The 18,887-nt window shown below is 42.9% G+C and overlaps 1 long non-coding RNA gene across 1 annotated transcript in view; it reads left to right on the top strand.

Annotated features, from left to right (window-relative positions):
- The window catches only part of LOC133412957 (uncharacterized), a 27,828-nt gene extending 8,941 nt beyond the window's left edge, over window positions 1–18,887 (top strand). The window contains exons 3-6 of the long non-coding RNA XR_009769811.1: window positions 17,407–17,528; window positions 18,317–18,382; window positions 18,459–18,550; window positions 18,803–18,887. This is a non-coding gene — a long non-coding RNA (uncharacterized LOC133412957). The remainder of the gene's footprint in view (window positions 1–17,406; window positions 17,529–18,316; window positions 18,383–18,458; window positions 18,551–18,802) is intronic.

Raw genomic sequence — 18,887 nt, 5'->3', positions numbered from 1 at the left:
AGTGTATATTTTAGGTCAAAAGTCATAGCTATGGCACCAGACAGGGCCTAGTTAATCACATGATTATGCCTATGCACTGAGAAGCAGAGGTGGGAAATACCAAAATACTTATACTTTGTTACTGCACTTAAGTAGATTTTCAGGTATCTGTACTTTACTTGAGTATTTATTTTTCTGGTAACTTTTTACTTTTACTCCTTACTGTTTTATTTGTATTTCCTACTCCTTACATTTTAAAAATTAGCCCGATACTTTTAAAACCTTCTGAAGTATAAAACCTCCCCTCTAAACTGCCACAATCGCGCACGTTTAGCCTCATCTGCATTGAGAAACGCCTTCAATTGACCATATATCGTAGCAGCAATCCCTTTAAGAGCGCACGAATGAACTACTTCCCTGTCCAAAAAAGAGGAAGAAGAAAAGGAATTTCTCTGAAATTAAGGTACTTGTTGTAGATGAAGAAACAAACCCCCTCCAAAAATATTGTTTGGAACAATTAATGCAGGTGATTTCAACAAAAGGTTTGACTGCATTCCTACAGCAACGCTATGCTAATGTCCACGCGTTGCCTTCGATGGGAAAGCTGCTCCTACAAACATGTAGGCATGACAGTTAGCTGGACTGCAAATCTACTCTTCATATGTGTCAAAAGCGGCACAACCCAGAAAATACGGGTTCCAGTCTCTGCCTCTTGATGGCGCCAGTAAAGAACAGAGGCCATTCTGGAACTAACGGACTTTGTCCGCTCCAAAGGGGCGTTTTGAGTCCCAACCCGACGCTATGTTCTGTCCGTGAAATGCGAAGTCCGTTGGTTCTACATCTGTTAAATTGAGGTTCCACAGTAGATTAAATGCAGTATGTTGGTAGAAAAGTGCTGAAAATGTGGGTTACTGAGGTAATGAGCTAATGGCAGGGTCATTTAATATGTCAGTGCCTCACTCGGTGTTGTAGTGTGTGGGTCCCCACATAACTCAATTGTCAACTTGGCTGTGTCTGACTACCACTGTGTGGTTTTTAATATCACGGAGGCTTCTGTGTGAACTGTGATGAAACTTTATCTCAACTCTAGCAGAGGTGGAACCAAGTATTGCCTTGCAAGTCACAAGTAAGTCTCAATTCTTTGGCCTCAAGTTCCGAGTCAAGTCCCAAGTCGAGATAGTCAAGTCGCAAGTCCTAGACTTTGAAACAGGACTTGTGACTTGACTTAGAACTTGCCTGTCTTGACTTAAAGTTGCAGTCAAGTCGAAAATCCTAGACCTCGAACTCAAAGTCAAGTCGCAAGTCCTAGATTTTGAATCACAAAGTCTCGGACCTGCAACTTGACTTGGGACTTGCCTGTCTCGACTTGGGACTTGACACTTGGACTTGAATCTTTCAGGCCCCATTTTGTGCATATGCAGCATTAATAAGTGAGCCCTGCTTGCACTTTTTCCCCATCAAGTTTTGTTTTTTTTGATCGGTCACATAACTTTGCACAGGAACCTGCATATGAATCTTTCAGGCCCCACTTTGTGTATATGCAACATTAATAAGTGAGGCCTGCTTGCACTTTTTCCCATCAAGTTTTTTTGATTGGTCATATACTTTGCACAGGAACTTGCGTATGTATCTTTCACGCCCGATTTTGTGCATACGCAGCATTGATAAGTGAGGCCCCTGATTCTCAGGGCATTGAATAAATCGCAACTGGACTCTTCTGTTTGTCCTCGAAGACGTTTCGCCTCTCATTAGAGCAGGCTTAAACAACAAGGCTTAGTTAGGACACACTAGGCAGTGAGCAATAAACAGATACATCCATTGGGGAGAAGTCTGCTCTCTCCAACTTTGTCTCCAACACATCGAACCTTGGGTGTCCCTCTGATGAGCTCATTTCTAATTTTATCCAACCTGGTCACTCCGAGAGCAAACCTCAACATCTTAATTTCCGCCACCTCCACCTCTGCTTCCTGTTGTTTCTTCAGTGCCACTGTCTCTAATCCATACATCATGGCTGGCCTCACCACTGTTTTATAAAGTTTGCCGTTCATCCGAGCAGAGACTCTTCTGTCACATAACACACCTGACACCTTCCTCCACCCGTTCCAACCTGCTTGGACCCGTTTCTTCACTTCCTGACCACACTCACCATTGCTCTGGACAGTTGACCCCAAGTATTTAAAGTCCTCCACCCTTGCTATCTCTTCTCCCTGTAGCCTCACTCTTCCCCCACCACCCCTCTCATTCATGCACATATATTCTGTTTTACTTCGGCTAATCTTCTTTCCAGTGCATGCCTCCTTCTTTCTAACTGTTCTTCCACCTGCTCCCTGCTTTCACTGCAGATCACAATGTCATCTGCAAATATAATGATCGACGGGGATTCCAGTCTAACCTCATCTCTCAGCCTATCCATCACCACTGCAAACAGGAAGGGCCTCAGGGCTGATTCCTGATGCAGTCCCACCTCCACCTTAAATTCGTCTGTTACACCTAGAGTACACCTCACCACTGTTCTGCTGCCCTCGTACATGTCCTGTATTATTCTAACATACTTCTCGACCACTCCAGACCTCCGCATGCAGTACCACAGTTCCTCTCTTGGTACTGTATCATCTGCTTTCTCTAGATCTTCAAAGACACAATGTAGCTCCTTCTGACCTTCTCTGTACTTTTCCATCAACATCCTCAAGGCAAATAAGGTATCTGTGGTACTCTATCTAGGCATGAAACCATACTGTTGCTCGCAAATACTAGTCTAGCCTCCACTACTCTTTCCCATAACTTCATTGTGTGGCTCATCAACTTTATTCCTCTATAGTTCCCACAGCTCTGCACATCACCCTTGTTCTTAAAAATGGGCACTAGCACACTTTTCCTCCATTCCTCAGGCATCTTCTCACGCACGAGAATTCTATTGAACAAGCTGGTCAAAAACTCCACAGCTACCTCTCCTAGATGCTTCCATACCTCCACAGGACTGTCATCTGGACCCACTGCATTTCCATTTTTCATCCTCTTTAATGCCTTACTAATCATTGCCACTTCCTGGCCCACCACACTTGCCTCTTCTCTCTCATTTTCCTCATTAATCAACTCCTCAAAGTATTTTTTCCATCTATCTAGCACACTACTGGCACCAGTCAACATATTTATATTTACTTAATCATATTTACTTAATCACCCTAACCTGCTGCACATCCTTCCCATCTCTATCCCTCTGTCTGGCCAACCCGTATAGATCCTTTTCTCCTTCTTTAGTGTCCAACCTGGAATACATGACCACAAAGTCGATCATCGAACTGCGACCTAGGGTGTGTGTCCTGGTGCCAAGTAAGCCAATATAACTTATTAAGTATTTGTATTGTGCAGACGCTGCACCGATCCACCTGCCTGTCGATCTCCCATTCAATTCTTCCCTCACTCGTGAACAAGACCCCAAGATACTTGAACTCCTCCACTTGGGGCAGGATCTCACCCCCGACCTGAAGAGGGCACGCCACCCTTTTCTGACTGAGGACCATGGTCTCAGATTTGGAGGTGCTGATTCTCATCCCAGCCGCTTCACACTCGGCTGCGAATTGCTCTAGTGAGAGTTGGAGGTCATGGCTTGATGAAGCCAACAGAACCACATCATCTGCGAAAAACAGAGATGCAATACTGAGGCCACCAAACCGGAGCCCCTCTACGCCTCGGCTGCGCCTAGAAATTCTGTCCATAAAGGTTATGAACAGAATCGGTGACAAAAGGCAGCCTTGGCGGAGTCCAACCCTCACCGGAAACGAGTCCGACTCACTGCCGGATATGCGGACCAAACTCTGACTCCGATCGTACAGGGACCGAACAGCCCGTATCAGGGGGTTCTGTACCCCATAGTCCCGAAGCACTCCCCACAGGACCACCCGAGGGACACGGTCGAACGCCTTCTCCAAGTGCACAAAACACATGTAGACTGGTTGGGCGAACTCCCATGCACCCTCGAGGACCCTGCCAAGGGTGTAGAGCTGGTCCACTGTTCCACGGCCAGGATGAAAACCACACTGCTTCTCCTGAATCTGAGATTCGACTTCCCAACGGACCCTCCTCTCCAGCACCCCTGAATAGACCTTACCAGGGAGGCTGAGGAGTGTGATCCCACTGTAGTTGGAACACACCCTTCGGTCCCCTTTCTTAAAAAGGGGGACCACCACCCCAGTCTGCCAATCCAGAGGCACTGTGCCCGATGTCCACGCGATGTTGCAGAGGCGTGTCAACCAGGACAGTAATACAACATCCAGAGCCTTGAGGAACTCCGGACGAATCTCATCCACCCCCGGGGGCTTTGCCCCGGGGGTGGTTGAGGTCACCGAGGTGGTTAAAAACCTCCTCGGTGACCTCAACCCCAGAGATAGGAGAACCCAATTGAGGAGGTCTTCGAAGTATTTTCCCCACCGGCTCACAACGTCCCGAGTCGAGGTCAGCAGAGCCCTATCCCCACTATACACAGTGTTGGTGGTGCACTGCTTCCCCCTCCTGAGACGCCGGATGGTGGACCAGAATTTCCTCGAAGCCGTCCGGAGGTCTTTCTCCATGGCCTCACCGAACTCCTCCCATGCCCGAGTTTTTGTTTCAGTGACCACCAAAGTTGCATTCCGCTTGGCCAGCCGGTACCCATCAGCTGCCTCAGGAGTCCCACAAGCCAAAAAGGCCCGATAGGACTCCTTCTTCAGCTTGACGGCATCCCTCACCGTTGGTGTCCACCAACGGGTTCGGGGATTGCCACCACGACAGGCACCAACCACCTTATGACCACAGCTCCGGTCGGCCGCCTCAGCAATGGAGGCGCGGAACATGGTCCACTCGGACTCGATGTCCCCCGCCTCCTTCGGAACATGAGCAAAGTTCTGTCGGAGGTGGGAGTTGAAACTCCTTCTGACAGGGGATTCCGCCAGACGTTCCCAGCAGACCCTCACAATACGTTTGGGCCTGCCACGTCGGACCGGCATCTTGCTCCACCATCGGCGCCAACTCACCACCAGGTGGTGATCAGTTGACAGCTCCGCTTCTCTCTTTACCCGAGTGTCCAAGATATGCGGCCACAAGTCCGATGACACGACCACAAAGTCGATCATCGAACTGCGACCTAGGGTGTCCTGGTGCCAAGTGCACGTGTGGGCACCCTTATGCTTGAACATGGTGTTCGTTATGGACAATCCGTGATGAGCACAGAAGTCCAATAACAGAACACCGCTCGGGTTCTGATTGGGGTGGCCGTTTCTCCCAATCACGCCCTTCCAGGTCTCACTGTCATTGCCCACGTGAGCATTGATGGCCCCCAGCAGAACGATGGAGTCCCCAGTGGGAGTGCTCTCCAGCACCCCCTCCAAGGACTCCAAAAATGGTGGGTACTCTGAACTGTTGTTTCGTGCATAGGCACAAACAACAGTCAGGACCCGTCCCCCCACCCGAAGGCGGAGGGAGGCTACCCTCTCGTCCACCGGGGTGAACCCCAACGTACAGGCCCCGAGCCGGGGAGCAATAAGTATACCCACACCTGCTCGGTGCCTCTCACCGTGGACAACTCCAGAGTGGAAGGGAGTCCAACCCCTCTCGAGAGGACTAGTACCAGAGCCCAAGCTGTGCGTGGAGGCAAGTCCGACTATATCTAGTCGGAACTTCTCGACCTCACACACCAGCTCGGGCTCCTTCCCTGCCAGAAAGGTGACATTCCACGTCCCTAGAGCCAGCTTCTGTAGCCGGGGATCGGATCACCAAGGTCCCCGCCTTCGGCCACCGCCCAGCTCGCACTGCACCCGACCCCTATGGCCCCTCCCACAGGTGGTGAGCCCATGGGAAGGGGGACCCACGTTACCCTTTCGGGTTGCGCCATGGGTGCAGGCCCGGCAGGCCATGGGTGCAGGCCCGGCCACCAGGCGCTCGCCTTCGAGCCCCACCTTCAGGCCTGGCTCCAGAGGGGGCCCCGGTGACCCGAGTCCGGGCAAGGGAAACCTGAATCCATTAATTGTACTCGTCATTGGGGTTTTGGGAGCCGTGCTTTGTCTGGTCCCTCACCTCGCCCAACAGTGCATATGTGTGCAACAAATGTCCATGTGGTAAACATGGACAGTGGCCAAATAGTTCCGGGCGGCGCAAATAGGTTCTGGTCGGTGCAAATATGCTTATGCTGTATTAATACGTTTTATTGCCTCGAGGCAGAACGTTTTGAGTCAACCAAATATTTGTGGTCAAATTAGCCGAGGTAGCCATTTTTTTTTTCAAAGCCCTAATGGCATCAAAAATACAAATTTCAAAATCGTCAAAATATACTCTTATTTGTGCATTTCTACTTCTTACTGAATCAATATCGGAGCATTTAAATCTATATTAAATTGAACTGCAACCCTAAAGAATTTATATTGAATAGAATCACAAGCTAATTAAATGGAATCGTCAGATTCTTAACAATGCCCAGCCCTACTATACGTGATAAAATGATGAGCTAACACAGAAGCATAATTTCATAAATACTGTCCAAGGAAAACTCAAATAAACATTGAAAGTAAGCTTCAACCAAGCGTCTTTTTACAGAGTTTGTATTACATGCAGAAATACAATTTTGGTGTTCTCTTTAGCAGTTAAGGGATTTCATAAATGCAAAACACTATAGTATTTATACATACAAGTAAAAAGAAAAAGAACATACACAGTTTTATGCTCACTTTAAATGTCAAAAGTGTTTTGTGTCTTCAAGTGGGTTTTGGTTTTTTTTTTTTCTGTGGGAGATAATCCAAATGGCTCTTTGGGTATTTAAGCTTGACAACCGCTGATCTGAACCAAATAGTATATCCCCCGATATTTACGTTCAGTCTCGGAGTTCCCGAAGCCGGAAAGTAGAGGTTTCCTGTTTGTGTATTCTTGTGCAAGTGGACTATGGAGAGCCATATTGCAGACATGGCATCAATGCATGGCTCACAAATAGTGGCTGAAAGCCGGGCTGTTGGCAAGGTATTGAGAACCGTGGCCAACAAATGCACCCTGTGCCAGCGTGGGAAGTAGACCACTCTGTTCAGGGATGACAGGATTGTGTCACACATCCGATGCACTGTGTCAAACAAGTTTAGCTTTGGCACATCAAAAAAATGAGAGACAATGGTCCAGGACAAGCTATTTCCCAGCCCGACCACCAGGGTGACATTTAGGTTCAGCACCTAACCATGGCTACGCCTTCCTGCGATAGGTCATCATTTCATAAACTAATGGTTCAGCCTCATATCTTTCTTTTCATTTATGATGCATTTTGAAGGGAGGATATAGTTTTCTCCTCTGTATAAAAAAAAAAAAAAAAAAAAAAGTAACCACAATTAATTTATCGCGGCATTTTTACCCAACTTACCATACTTGTCATGTGCCTGTCAGTGCATTTCACAATGATGGAATAAAAGTGTGGAATATTTTTATTTTTGCTTCTTTGGATTTTTGAAAAGTTCCACATATATACTGTATATACTGTGTATATACTGTGTATATTATATATATCCATAGGTGGGTAGAGTAGCCAAATATTGTACTCAAGTACGAATACTGTTTCTTTAGAATAATATGACCAAAGTAAAAAGTAGTCATCCAAATATTTACTTGAGAAAGTAGTCAATGAAAAAAAATACTCAAGGAGTACCTTATGAGTAACTTCTGATTTATTATTATTATTATTTTTTTAAATCAGAGCATGAGCATCCAATAAAATAAAATAAAATAATAATATATGGGAGTCGACACGGACCTGCCACCATTAAAATTTTTAACTGCCCAAAAACCAACAACACATGCATTGGGCCATACAGAAACATTATTTGCTTTATTCCCCGAAATGACTTGATGAAGAAGCCGTTGGCAAACGGACTTAGTGATCGTGTATGCGTGTGCGACACCATATGACATGGCTAATTTTGCCACATCACTGCCAATACAACAATAGAAACATCTGCAACTTACCACAAGGTGTTTTCTCAAGTTAGAAGTGGGCTGAAATATCCAAATTTGGGCAGTCACAATTTGAGAACTACATGACAGAGCTGTTGTGTTTTGGAGTATGTAAACACACGAGCTGCTGTTTTTTTGTTTTTTTTAAATTAGTAATTTTTATTGGCTCGCGAAAGCATCATGCGTGGTCATGTGACTGGCTTGTGTCGTCTGATTATGATGACATTAGTCATTGACGTGACGGGCGCCCTATGCGGCGGTCGAAGATGGAGTCTAAAATTAGATGCGTACGCGCAAGAATGAATAAATAAAAGGAGCGAACGGCATGTCGATCATTGTAACAGAGTAAAAGTATCAATCCTTCACAAAAATACTTATGTAAAAGTAAAAAGTACGGTGCATTTAAAGTACTCTAACAAGTACAGTTTATCAAAAATGTTACTTGAGTAAATTTAACGGAATAAATGTAGCGTGTTAGTACCCACCTCTGTATATATCATCATCAGCAGCAGCCATTTTCTATCCAGTGCAGGATGAAGTCCTCTTCTTCACGTTTCCTACTACTACTGCAGTTTGGCTTTTGTTGCCAGTGTATTCCGGTGTGTTTAATAATTTCATCTATCCATCTACTTTTAGGTCTTCGCCGTGGTCGCTTTGTGTCCAGTGGTATCCAATTGATAGTTTCTGTGGTCCACCTTTTGTCAGCTGTTCGGGCAACGTGGCCAGTCCATTTCCATTTCAGGCTTTTATTTTTTGAACGATGTCGGTAACTCACATCTGCTGTCTTATCCAACTGCATCTTTTCTTGACGCGAATACTTATTTTCAACATTTGGCGTTCCACGTTCCTTTTGGGTTACACGGAGCCTTTGCATAACGTGGGAAGATTGTTCTTGTAAATGTGAGGCTTTGTAAAGCGCTTTGGGCACTGTGATGGTGTAGATAAAGCGCTATATAAGTGCACTCCATTTACCATAACACTCAGCCTTACATAAGCCTGCCAGGCAAGCTTTATGCAGCGTTCAACTTCAGTGCTTCCATTTCCATTCATTGTTACAAGTTGGCCTAAATAGATGTAGTTGTCAACGGCATCTAGGACATAGTCGTCTATTTTGACATCTTTTTGTGGACAGTAACGATAGAACATGACCGTTTTGTTTTTGTTCATTTTGAGACCTGGGCGACCACTTTCTAAGTCTAATTCTTGAATACGACGCTGTAGTTGTTCAGTTTCGTAGGGGAATAAAATGATGTCGTCTGCAAAACGAAGATGGCACAAATAAGCGCTGTTAATTTTTAGTCCTTCTTTTTCCCAATTGAGCTTTTTAAATATTTCTTCAAGGCAAACTGTAAATAGCTTCGGAAACTGTGTCGCCTTGCCTGACCCCTTTTCCTAGACGTATTGGCACTCTTTCATCATCAATTTGTATTGAACTTGAAGAATCGTTGTAAACGAAAACCCGCTTGTTCTATCGGCTGTGCGTCACTGAGTTTGATTTCAAATTGTTTGTCCAACAATTTTGCAATGGACAGAATGAACCAAAACACACATACCAAAAATCGCTAAGAACAAAACATCTGAAAAACCCTAATCTAAATTAATTATAGTATTGTACTGGGGAAGGCACCTTTCAAACCTGAAATAGTTGGAGAAGTTCATTCATGAGAAGGTGCCCGAAATACTTGTTGAGAAGTCTCACTGAGAGTTAAAATTGTTTGATGGCAGTAATTTCCTCAAAAGGTTGTGCAACAAAATATTAAGTACCATCATTAAGGTAGCATCATTTTTTTCCATGCCAGTATCAAACAGAAATTTTAAGATTGAACAGTAGTCTTCTTCCACAGATTTGTGGTTTTGTGGAAGATTTTGTCTAACACTCAAACATGAGTTACTGACCCAGAAATCCTTTTAGAGTGTTAACTTGAAGCTGTGGCTGCCACAAAAATAAATCAGTATGCTGAAGTTTGAGGGGGATAGCATTGATTCATTTCAACATATTACTGAGTGGCACATAATGGCACAGAATTATTGCATCATTTATTTACCAAGTGAAATTACATATATATACACATACACCAGTTACTTGAGTCAATGGTAATATGGTGTTTTGCGAACAAACTCCACTGGAGAAACGAAGTATCTATTATTTATCCTAAACTTTGAAAATATAACATGCAGGATCAATACATGTGGCTCTGCGTCCCAGCCTGTTTCATCAGCCTTCATCACCTAAAACCTTGACTTGGCAAATATGTAACAATGGGTAAGGCCGTGCAAGTGGCATAACCTTATATAATGTTACATAAGAGCTTAGTTTGATAAGAGTTCATCCACTGTCTGCAGTGGCTTCAGTGTGTTCTAGTCTGACAATCAGACTTTGTAGCAATATAATATACTGTAAAACTGTATGTGGGTACTTTGTATTTGAGGAAACAATAAAAAATCTAATGTAAATTACACTGAAAGGTGCACACATTTCTGCATACAATTACCTCTTCTGTCATTTTTGACTTGTCAAAATTGTATTTTATTGTCAAATCATGTTAAAGACTGCTGAAAATATTTGGCTAAGTCAACAATAATAATAAAGGAGGAAATGAAAATACACTATAATGTCACCTGTGTATATGCAAGGTGACTGATATCCTTCCTCTGTCTGCACGCTCAGCAATGCTTTTATTGTGCCTCACAAAATTGATTGGTGAGGGTTAACGGTGTTTTACAAGTGGTTAACTTTTGTACTTGTACGATGGTTAACAATATTATGTTGCATTCCATGTACAGTTAATAAGGATTTTATGATGGCAGTGATTTGAGTTTAGAACTGATTAACATTTTTTTATATATATGCCGCGGCTGAAATATTTAACACGCCACCATTTTTCTCACTAAATATATTTCCAAAGGTGCTATTGACGAAAATCTTACCAGATGTTGGGAGCAACCCAAGTAATCCATACATACAAAGAAATTTGAACAAATAAGATCAGAAATTAAGTTCCATATCATAATGTGAAATGACACAGGGAAAAACTATTGAACATGCCAATTGGTATTTATTTAACAGTTTGTACAAAAACCTGTTTGCAATGACAGCTTCAAGACGCCTCCTGTATGGAGAAACTAGTGACATGCATTGCTCTGGTGTGATTTGGGCCTATTCCTCCACACAAGCAGTCTGCAAATCTTGAGGCTTCCGTGGGCTTCTGTTATGGACCTTGAGTTTCTTTCCATACATTTTTGATTGCATTCAAGTCAGGTGATCGACTGGGCCCTTCTAGCAACTTCATTTTTTTTCTTTGAAACCTATTGAGAGTTTCCTTTACAGTATGTTTTGGATCATTATCCTGCTGAATTGTCCACCCTCGTTTAATTTTCATCATCCTTGTAGATGGCCGCAGATTTTTGTCGAGAATGGCCATTTTGTCAAGAATGGCCAAGTTAAATATTACCAGTTGCTGAAAAGCAGCCCCACACCATCATGTTCTGAAAATGTTACTGTTGGTATGGTGATTTTAGGGTGATGTCCAGTGCCATTTCTCCTCCAAATGTGGTGTGCATTATGGTATCCAGAGTTCAATTTTGCTCCCATCAGACGAGACTATATTCTCCCAGTATTTAACTGGCTTCTCAAAATGTTCTTCAGCGAATGTGACCGTAGGTGAGGGTAGGAACGTAGATCGACCGATAAATTGAGAGCTTTGCTTTTCGGCTTAGCTCCTTCATCACCACAATGGACCGATACAAAGTCTGATCACTGCAGATGCTGCATCGATCTGCCTGTTGAGCTCCCGTTCCATTCTTCCCTCACTGGTGAACAAGACCCCAAGATACTTGAACTCCTCCACTTGGGGAAGGATCCCTGACCCAGATAGGGCACTCCACCCTTTTCCCAACTGAGGACCATCGTCTCAGATTTGGAGGTGCTGATTTTCATCCCAACCGTTTCACAGTTGGCTGCGAAGCGCTCCAGTGAGAGTTGGAGGTCACGGCTTGATGAAGCCAACAGGACCACATCATCTGCAAAAAGCAGAGATGCAACACTGAGGCCACCAAACCAGACCCCCTCTACGCCTTGGCTGAGCCTAGAGATTCTGTCCATAAAGTTATGAACATAATCGGTGACAAAGGGCAGCCTTGGCAAAGTCCAACCCTCACCGGAAACGAATCCAACTTAATCCCGGCAATGCGACCCAAACTCTAACACCGGTCGTTCAAGTACCGAACAACCCGTATCAGTGGGTTCGGTACCCATACTCCCGAAGCACCCACCACAGGACTCCCCGAGGGACACGGTCCAACGGCTTCTCCAAGTCCACAAAACACATGAAGAGTGGTTGGGTGAACTCCCATGCACCCTCGAGGACCCTACTGAGGGTGTAGAGCTGGTCCACTGTTCCACAGCCAGGACAAAACCCACATTGCTTCTCCTGAATCAGAGATTTTACTTCCTGAGGGACCCTCCAGCAACCACCTTACAGCCACAGCTCCAGACGGCCGCCTCAGCAATGGAGGTGCGGAACATGGTCCACGAGGATCGCCAAGGTCCCTACCTTCAGCCACCGCCCAGCTCACATTGCACCCGACCCCTATGGCCCCTCCCAAAGGTGGTGAGCCCATGGGCAGGGGGAACCACGTTACCCTTTCGGGCTGTGTCCAGCCAGGCCCCGTGGGTGCTGGCTCGGCCACCGGGCACTTGCCTTCGAGCCCCACCTCCAGGCCTGGCTCCAAAAGGGGGGCCCGGTGACCTGCGTCCGGGCGAGGGAAAACGAGATCCAATATTTTTCATCATCCTAAGAATAAGAAGAATAATCACCTTTTATTGTCATGAATACACATGAAATTTGTTCTCTGCATTTAACCCATCACAGTGAACACATACACATGTTAGTGGGACACACAGGAGCAGGGGGCAGCTGAAGCACCCGGGGAGCATTTTGGAGTATCAGTGTCTTGCTCAAGGACACCACAGCCGTGAGTCCGGGGATGTTGGCGGATGGTCCAGTTGGGGTCTTGAACCTGGGTCGCCCACGGTGGCAGGCAATGATCTTAACCATTGGGCCACGGCTGCCCAATATCTAAGCCCTGCTCATAAGGGTGACCCTGCCAGGATGTATAAAGCCCCAGAACCTCTAAAATCATTGGGATACACAAACCCCTCCCCCACGATAGGGTGACGGCTCAAGGAGGGGTCACATTATTACACACAACTTAATTTGTGATGTTATTAGTTCTACTTTCTTTGTATGTATGGATTACTTGGGTTGTTCCCAACATCTGGTGAAATGTCAATAGCACCTTTGGAAATATATTTAATGAAAGAAATGCTGACATGTTAAATTCTTATTTCACCCGCTGTGTGTGTGTGTGTGTGCGTGTGTATGGGCCATTCTACTGAATTTGTGCAAATTGCTGTCCCACAATAAAATAGATTTTTTTAGAATAGAAGATTTCAGACCTTCAATATTATTCAAGATTAAGATGTTATGATCTTTAACTAATTGAGTTAAATATATATAAAATCATTATTTATGCCACCTTCCTATGTACTTTCTATTGGGAAGTAGTTGTCCCAATATCTACGCCCTAAATTTCAATCCATGAAAATAATACTTTAAAGAATTTTGTCATTTTTTTTCCATTGGTGTCTTTTAAATTGTATTTGTTTATTTTAAACAGAATGTAAAATATTTAGATTCATTTAGAAGTTTTTTTTTTTTTTTTTTTTAATTACAAAACATGCTTTAAAAAATGCTTTCCCACACTTTCATGTCCCAACCGTAACACGAGTCGTTTTACCACATGGGTGGTTTTAGCCACACACCTTCATTTCTGACCAGTAATTGACACTGCATTCCTGTCCCTCATGGCTGCATGGTGAGTGATTACCTCTCATCATTTTTAAGGAAATGTGTTCCAAAGTCTGAAAATCAGTATGTTACATTAATAATTGTCACAACCGTACATATGTTATCTGCAAGTAAGTGCACCTTTGGGGGCTCAAAGCAAAATAGTATGTTTTGTTGTGTGTACCACTGTTCAAACATCTGTTGCTAGCCATTTACTTGTTAGCATGTTTGAGTTATGCTAGGAATTAGCTTAAAATGTCACAACCGTAACAAATTGTAACGTTTCGGTTGTGATAATCATTACGATAGTGACAACATGTAATGTTCCACATATTTAAGGCTATGTTTGGTCATTATTATTACATTATACTCTTAAAACATAATAATAATGTTATTATATTATATTTGATTTTAAAGCCCATTTCATTCTTAAGAATCTCAGAGTGCTAAATAATGTATGATATAATAAAACATGAAGATATTGTCGATTTATATTTGACATTATACAGCTAAGCTGGGAGAAAGCAAGCAGCAATGCCAAAAGAACATAAAAAGAATGGAGCAGAGAGGGTGAGAGAATACAGAAAAAGATTGAGGAAAGACCCAGAGAAGTACGAAGAATATTTAAAGGAGGAAAGAGAACGAAACCAGAAACGAAAGGAAGAAGGAAATGTCAACTCCATCAGTGATTTATCTGACAGGAAGCAAAGGTAGGTCAGAAGATCATGGCGATAAAGACAGGCTATTGGTAGTTTCAAAGAGAGTTGGAGAGATTGTGCACGGCTTCCACGCCACCTCCCACACCATCTGACACACCATCTGCCATGTCTTCTCCCACGCCTCTTCACCTTCCCCACACTTCTAGTGAGACTAATAAGAGACGTTCTGCAATGTGTGTCCACAGACAAATAAAGACCCTTGATCTGAAGATGAAATAACTTGAACTGAAAAAAGAAAAATATCGAAAACGGTGCAATAGTTTGTCCGTGAGGCCAGAGAAGTCAAAATGTTACCCAAGAACAAAAACTCAGAAGGAAGTATGGAAGCACAGAGTTCCTGCGCATATGAGAAAGACCCTTCTTTTTCATAACACGTCCAGATGAGGCCCAGAGTGTTCACCGCAACAATTGAAAAAATACATTATTAGCCCAAGGGTGTTCAGCATGTGTTCAATATGTGGACAGTTAGGTTATCATTTCAGTATGCGAATGACTAGATTCTTAATATTCTTTTTTGTTTTTCTCTTTCTGGAGCTCTACTTTGTTTTTGTTCTTTAATGCACTTTCAAGCACAAAACATGTTATGTTGTGTGTATATTTGCTTTAGATGTTTTAATGTCATGTTGCAGCAGATGCGATGCCATGTTGAAGTAATGTAAAATAAATGGCTCTTGAAGTAAATGTAAATTACAGAATGTGTACCTTGGACAGGTGATGAGGAGTGCCTGGTTTTCTCCACACATACCGCTTAGAATTAAGGCCAAAAAGTTTTATCTTGGTATATTCAGAACAGAGAATATTATTTCTCACCATCTAGGAGTCCTTCAGGTGTTTTTTAGCAAACTCCATGTGGGCTTTAATGTGTCTTGCACTGAGGAGAGGCTTCCGTCGGGCTTCTCTGCCATCAAGCTCTGACTGGTGGAGGGCTGTAGTGATGGTTGACTTTCTAGAACTTTCTCCTATCTCCCGACTGCATCTCTGGAGCTCAGCCACAGTGATCTTTGGGTTCTTCTTTACCTCTCTCACCAAGGCTCTTCTCCCCCGATTGCTCAGTTTGGCCGGACAGCCAGCTCAAGGAAGGGTTCTGGTCATCCCAAACGTCTTCCAATTAAGGATTATGGAGGCCACTGTACAATTTTTTTTTTATAACCTTGGCCAGATCTGTGCCTTGCCACAATTCTGTCTCTGAGCTCTTTAGGCAGTTCCTTTTGACCTAATGATTCTCATTTGCTCTGATATGGACTGTGAGCTGTAAGGTCTTATATAGGCAGGGGTGTGGCTTTCCTAATCAAGTCTAATCAGTATAATCAAACACAGCTGGACTCCGATGAAGGTGCAAAACCATTTTAATGATGATCAGACAACACCCGAGTTAAATATATGAGTGTCACAGCAAAGGGTCTGAATACTTATGGCTGTATGATATTTCAGTTTTTCTTTTTTAATAAATCTGCAAAAATTTCAACAATTACGTTTTTTTCTGTCAATATGGGGTGCTGTGTTTACATTAATGAGAAAAAAAGTATTAACTTAAATGATTTTAGCAAATGGTTGAAATGTAACAAAGAGGTAGAACATTTAAGGGGGTCTGAATACTTACCGTACTCACTGTGTGTGTGTGTGTATATATATATATACATATATATATATAATGCAAATCATGTTCAACCTATATTTAATTGAATACACTACAAAGACAAGATATTTCATGTTCAAACTGATAAACTTGATTGTTTTTAGCAAATAATCATTCACTTAGAATTTTATGCCTGCAACACGTTCCAAAAATGCTGGGACAGGTGGCAAAAAAGAGTGAGAAAGTTGAGGAATGCTCATCAAACACCTCATTTCAAAATAAGAGAGCCTCCAATCCCCCCTTTTATTCTTATAACTTAACAATAACAAATTTAGTTCAAGTATCCAAAGTCCCACTCAACTCACAGACTCCACGTGCACCGTCCATGCACTACCGCATATGGCTCCCGCTTTCGGGGGGACACTGCGTGGCCGCCAGATTCATCCATCCATCCATCCATTTTCTGAGCCGCTTCTCCTCACTAGGGTCGCGGGCGTGCCGGAGCCTATCCCAGCTATCATCGGGCAGGAAGTCGGGGTACACCCTGAACTGGTTGCCATCCACCGTGCCTCCCCGCCAGATTCAAATGTGAGAAAATGCTCACCTCATAGCCGGCATGAAATCCGAGACGGCCCCGCAGTAAAGACAAACAATAAGCAAAGTAAAGAGAACTGTCCGTGATGCTAAATGCGGTGGATTTCCGGGTCTGTGTAGCGCCCTCACCTGGACGAACGGTGCTTATGTTGAACAGGAACAAAAGAATACTTCGAGACATTGGCTTTTGGGCTACTTTAGGCTTCTCAATAAACCTAATTTAGCCCAAAAGCCTGTGTGTCGAAGTATTCCTTTGTTCCTGCTTGACATAAGCGCCATTTGTCTGGGTGAGCGTGCTACACAGACCAGGAAATCCACCACATGCGTTGACTTTATGATGAGACAAAGCAAAAGTGAACAAGGCTAACTCGGGCCATGTCTGAAAGCCACATTGCTGCAAACTATGTTTCACTTTGTTGTAGAGGAAGTGTGGTTAAAAATCCCAGATGATGCTGCAAAACTGCTTGCTTCTGCACAGCTGGAAAATGTAACACATTGTAGTTGTTTTGACTTCAAAGTGCAGCTCCAAATAAAAATTTAAAAGCACTTCCATGACTAATGGATTATTATTATATTGACAATGTCAGCGTGGCATATTTTTGATGACAGATCATTTTGGGATCGTTCTCATGTATTTTTCCTGATACATATTCATTTACAGTATGTTACAGGATATATCGAGATTAGTTTTTTCCTTCTGTGATTAACTTTAGTTTTTGTGCTTGTTTTGTAGTTGTGCAAGAATCCATCAAGCCCAATGCCTTTGGAAAAAAAAAAAAAAAAAGTTACCTGAGACCACCGTCTCCTGCGGTTTCAACAATTGTTACAGGAGAGAGTCTCGCACACCGGTCAATGGTGAATATTAATATCGATTTGCCCTGCATGTGAACTAGCATGTCCAAGTAATCTTGCTACAGCCCTGTCCTGTCTCTCATCATCTCATTTTTCAAACTAAACCCTTTCACCATTGGACTGAGATATAAAGAATACATTTGTCTAACTATGCAAACAAGAACATTTTGGTCTAAAATACTTGCTTATGAGTAAAAAGGAAAAAAAAATCATCTCCTAATTGTCATGTGTATATACACATTTTTGCTGTCAAGCAAGGAAGCAGAAGTGTATTTTTTTTCTTTTGAATTGCATCAAATTATTTAATATTCCAGACAGAAGAATTTCAAATAATCAGTGAAAAAAGGGAGGCTAGATTGTGTGTTGGAGTCTTTTCTATTCTAAATGGCTCTTTAAAGATAAAAAAAAAAGTACCATGTCATAAAAGCTGCTTCTGACATTATGTTTAGAGATAAGGATTTCTCAGAAGATGGAGTTCATGGATTGGGCAACAGCAATAACAGCAATGACAATTACATAATGTATTACGTTTGCCAATAGATGTGGGTTTTTTTTTTAAAAAAAAAAATTTAAATTAAAAAATATACCAACATATCGCTGTGGTTTGGTGTTTTATAAAAACAAGCCAGCAAACTTGTTAACTGACCAGAAATATTTGTGAAATAGATTTTTGTCCTCGGCTCACTTGTTCACCTAAACTCGTTGTGGCTTCGTAAGTCTGCGTTAATTGAATAACTGTTGTTCATCAGTATGAGCACACTACTTGACTCTTTGTCCATTTTTTTACTCAGATCCACTGCAGAGGTGGAATTGTTACCGTAAAGCTCACAAATTCAGAGTATGATAGGGAGCAAAAGGTACAGTACAACACATCAATTTGCCTTTGTTCTTGTCCCTTACAAATAAACTAATAAAAATAAAATGGATTTACAGGTTCTCTGCCACCAATAGCCTGTCGCAGATTACAACAACTAAGGCCTTGTGATCTACTCAGGTGTTGCAAACTCAACGCAGCAGAGGCCAAGGTGAGTTTTATGTCAATCTTATGGCTGTCTCAACAAATAATAACGTACGAATATGTATAATGTAATTATAAATATCCATGCTTCATGACATTACTGAGTCATAACTTTTTTTGTCTATTTGTATTAAATTTTATTTCTTGTTCATGTCTGTCAAAACCTGTAAAAAAAAAAAAAAAAGAATAAAAAAATAGCATTTAGGGTTGTGTGTGAAATGCATTTAATAGTTATCTAGATGCGATATTCTTTCTGAAGGATACTGCCCGATCAAGATTGGAGGGACACGAGCCAGTGCTGGAATACCGGACAAACCTCTGAGAATGACATAATTGAACCATGG

The sequence above is a fragment of the Phycodurus eques genome, chromosome 14 (genome assembly GCF_024500275.1).
Source record: "Phycodurus eques isolate BA_2022a chromosome 14, UOR_Pequ_1.1, whole genome shotgun sequence".
Lineage (NCBI taxonomy): Eukaryota > Metazoa > Chordata > Actinopteri > Syngnathiformes > Syngnathidae > Phycodurus > Phycodurus eques.
Note: the sequence above shows the minus strand (reverse complement) of the source record. Positions and strands in the feature narration are given on the sequence as shown.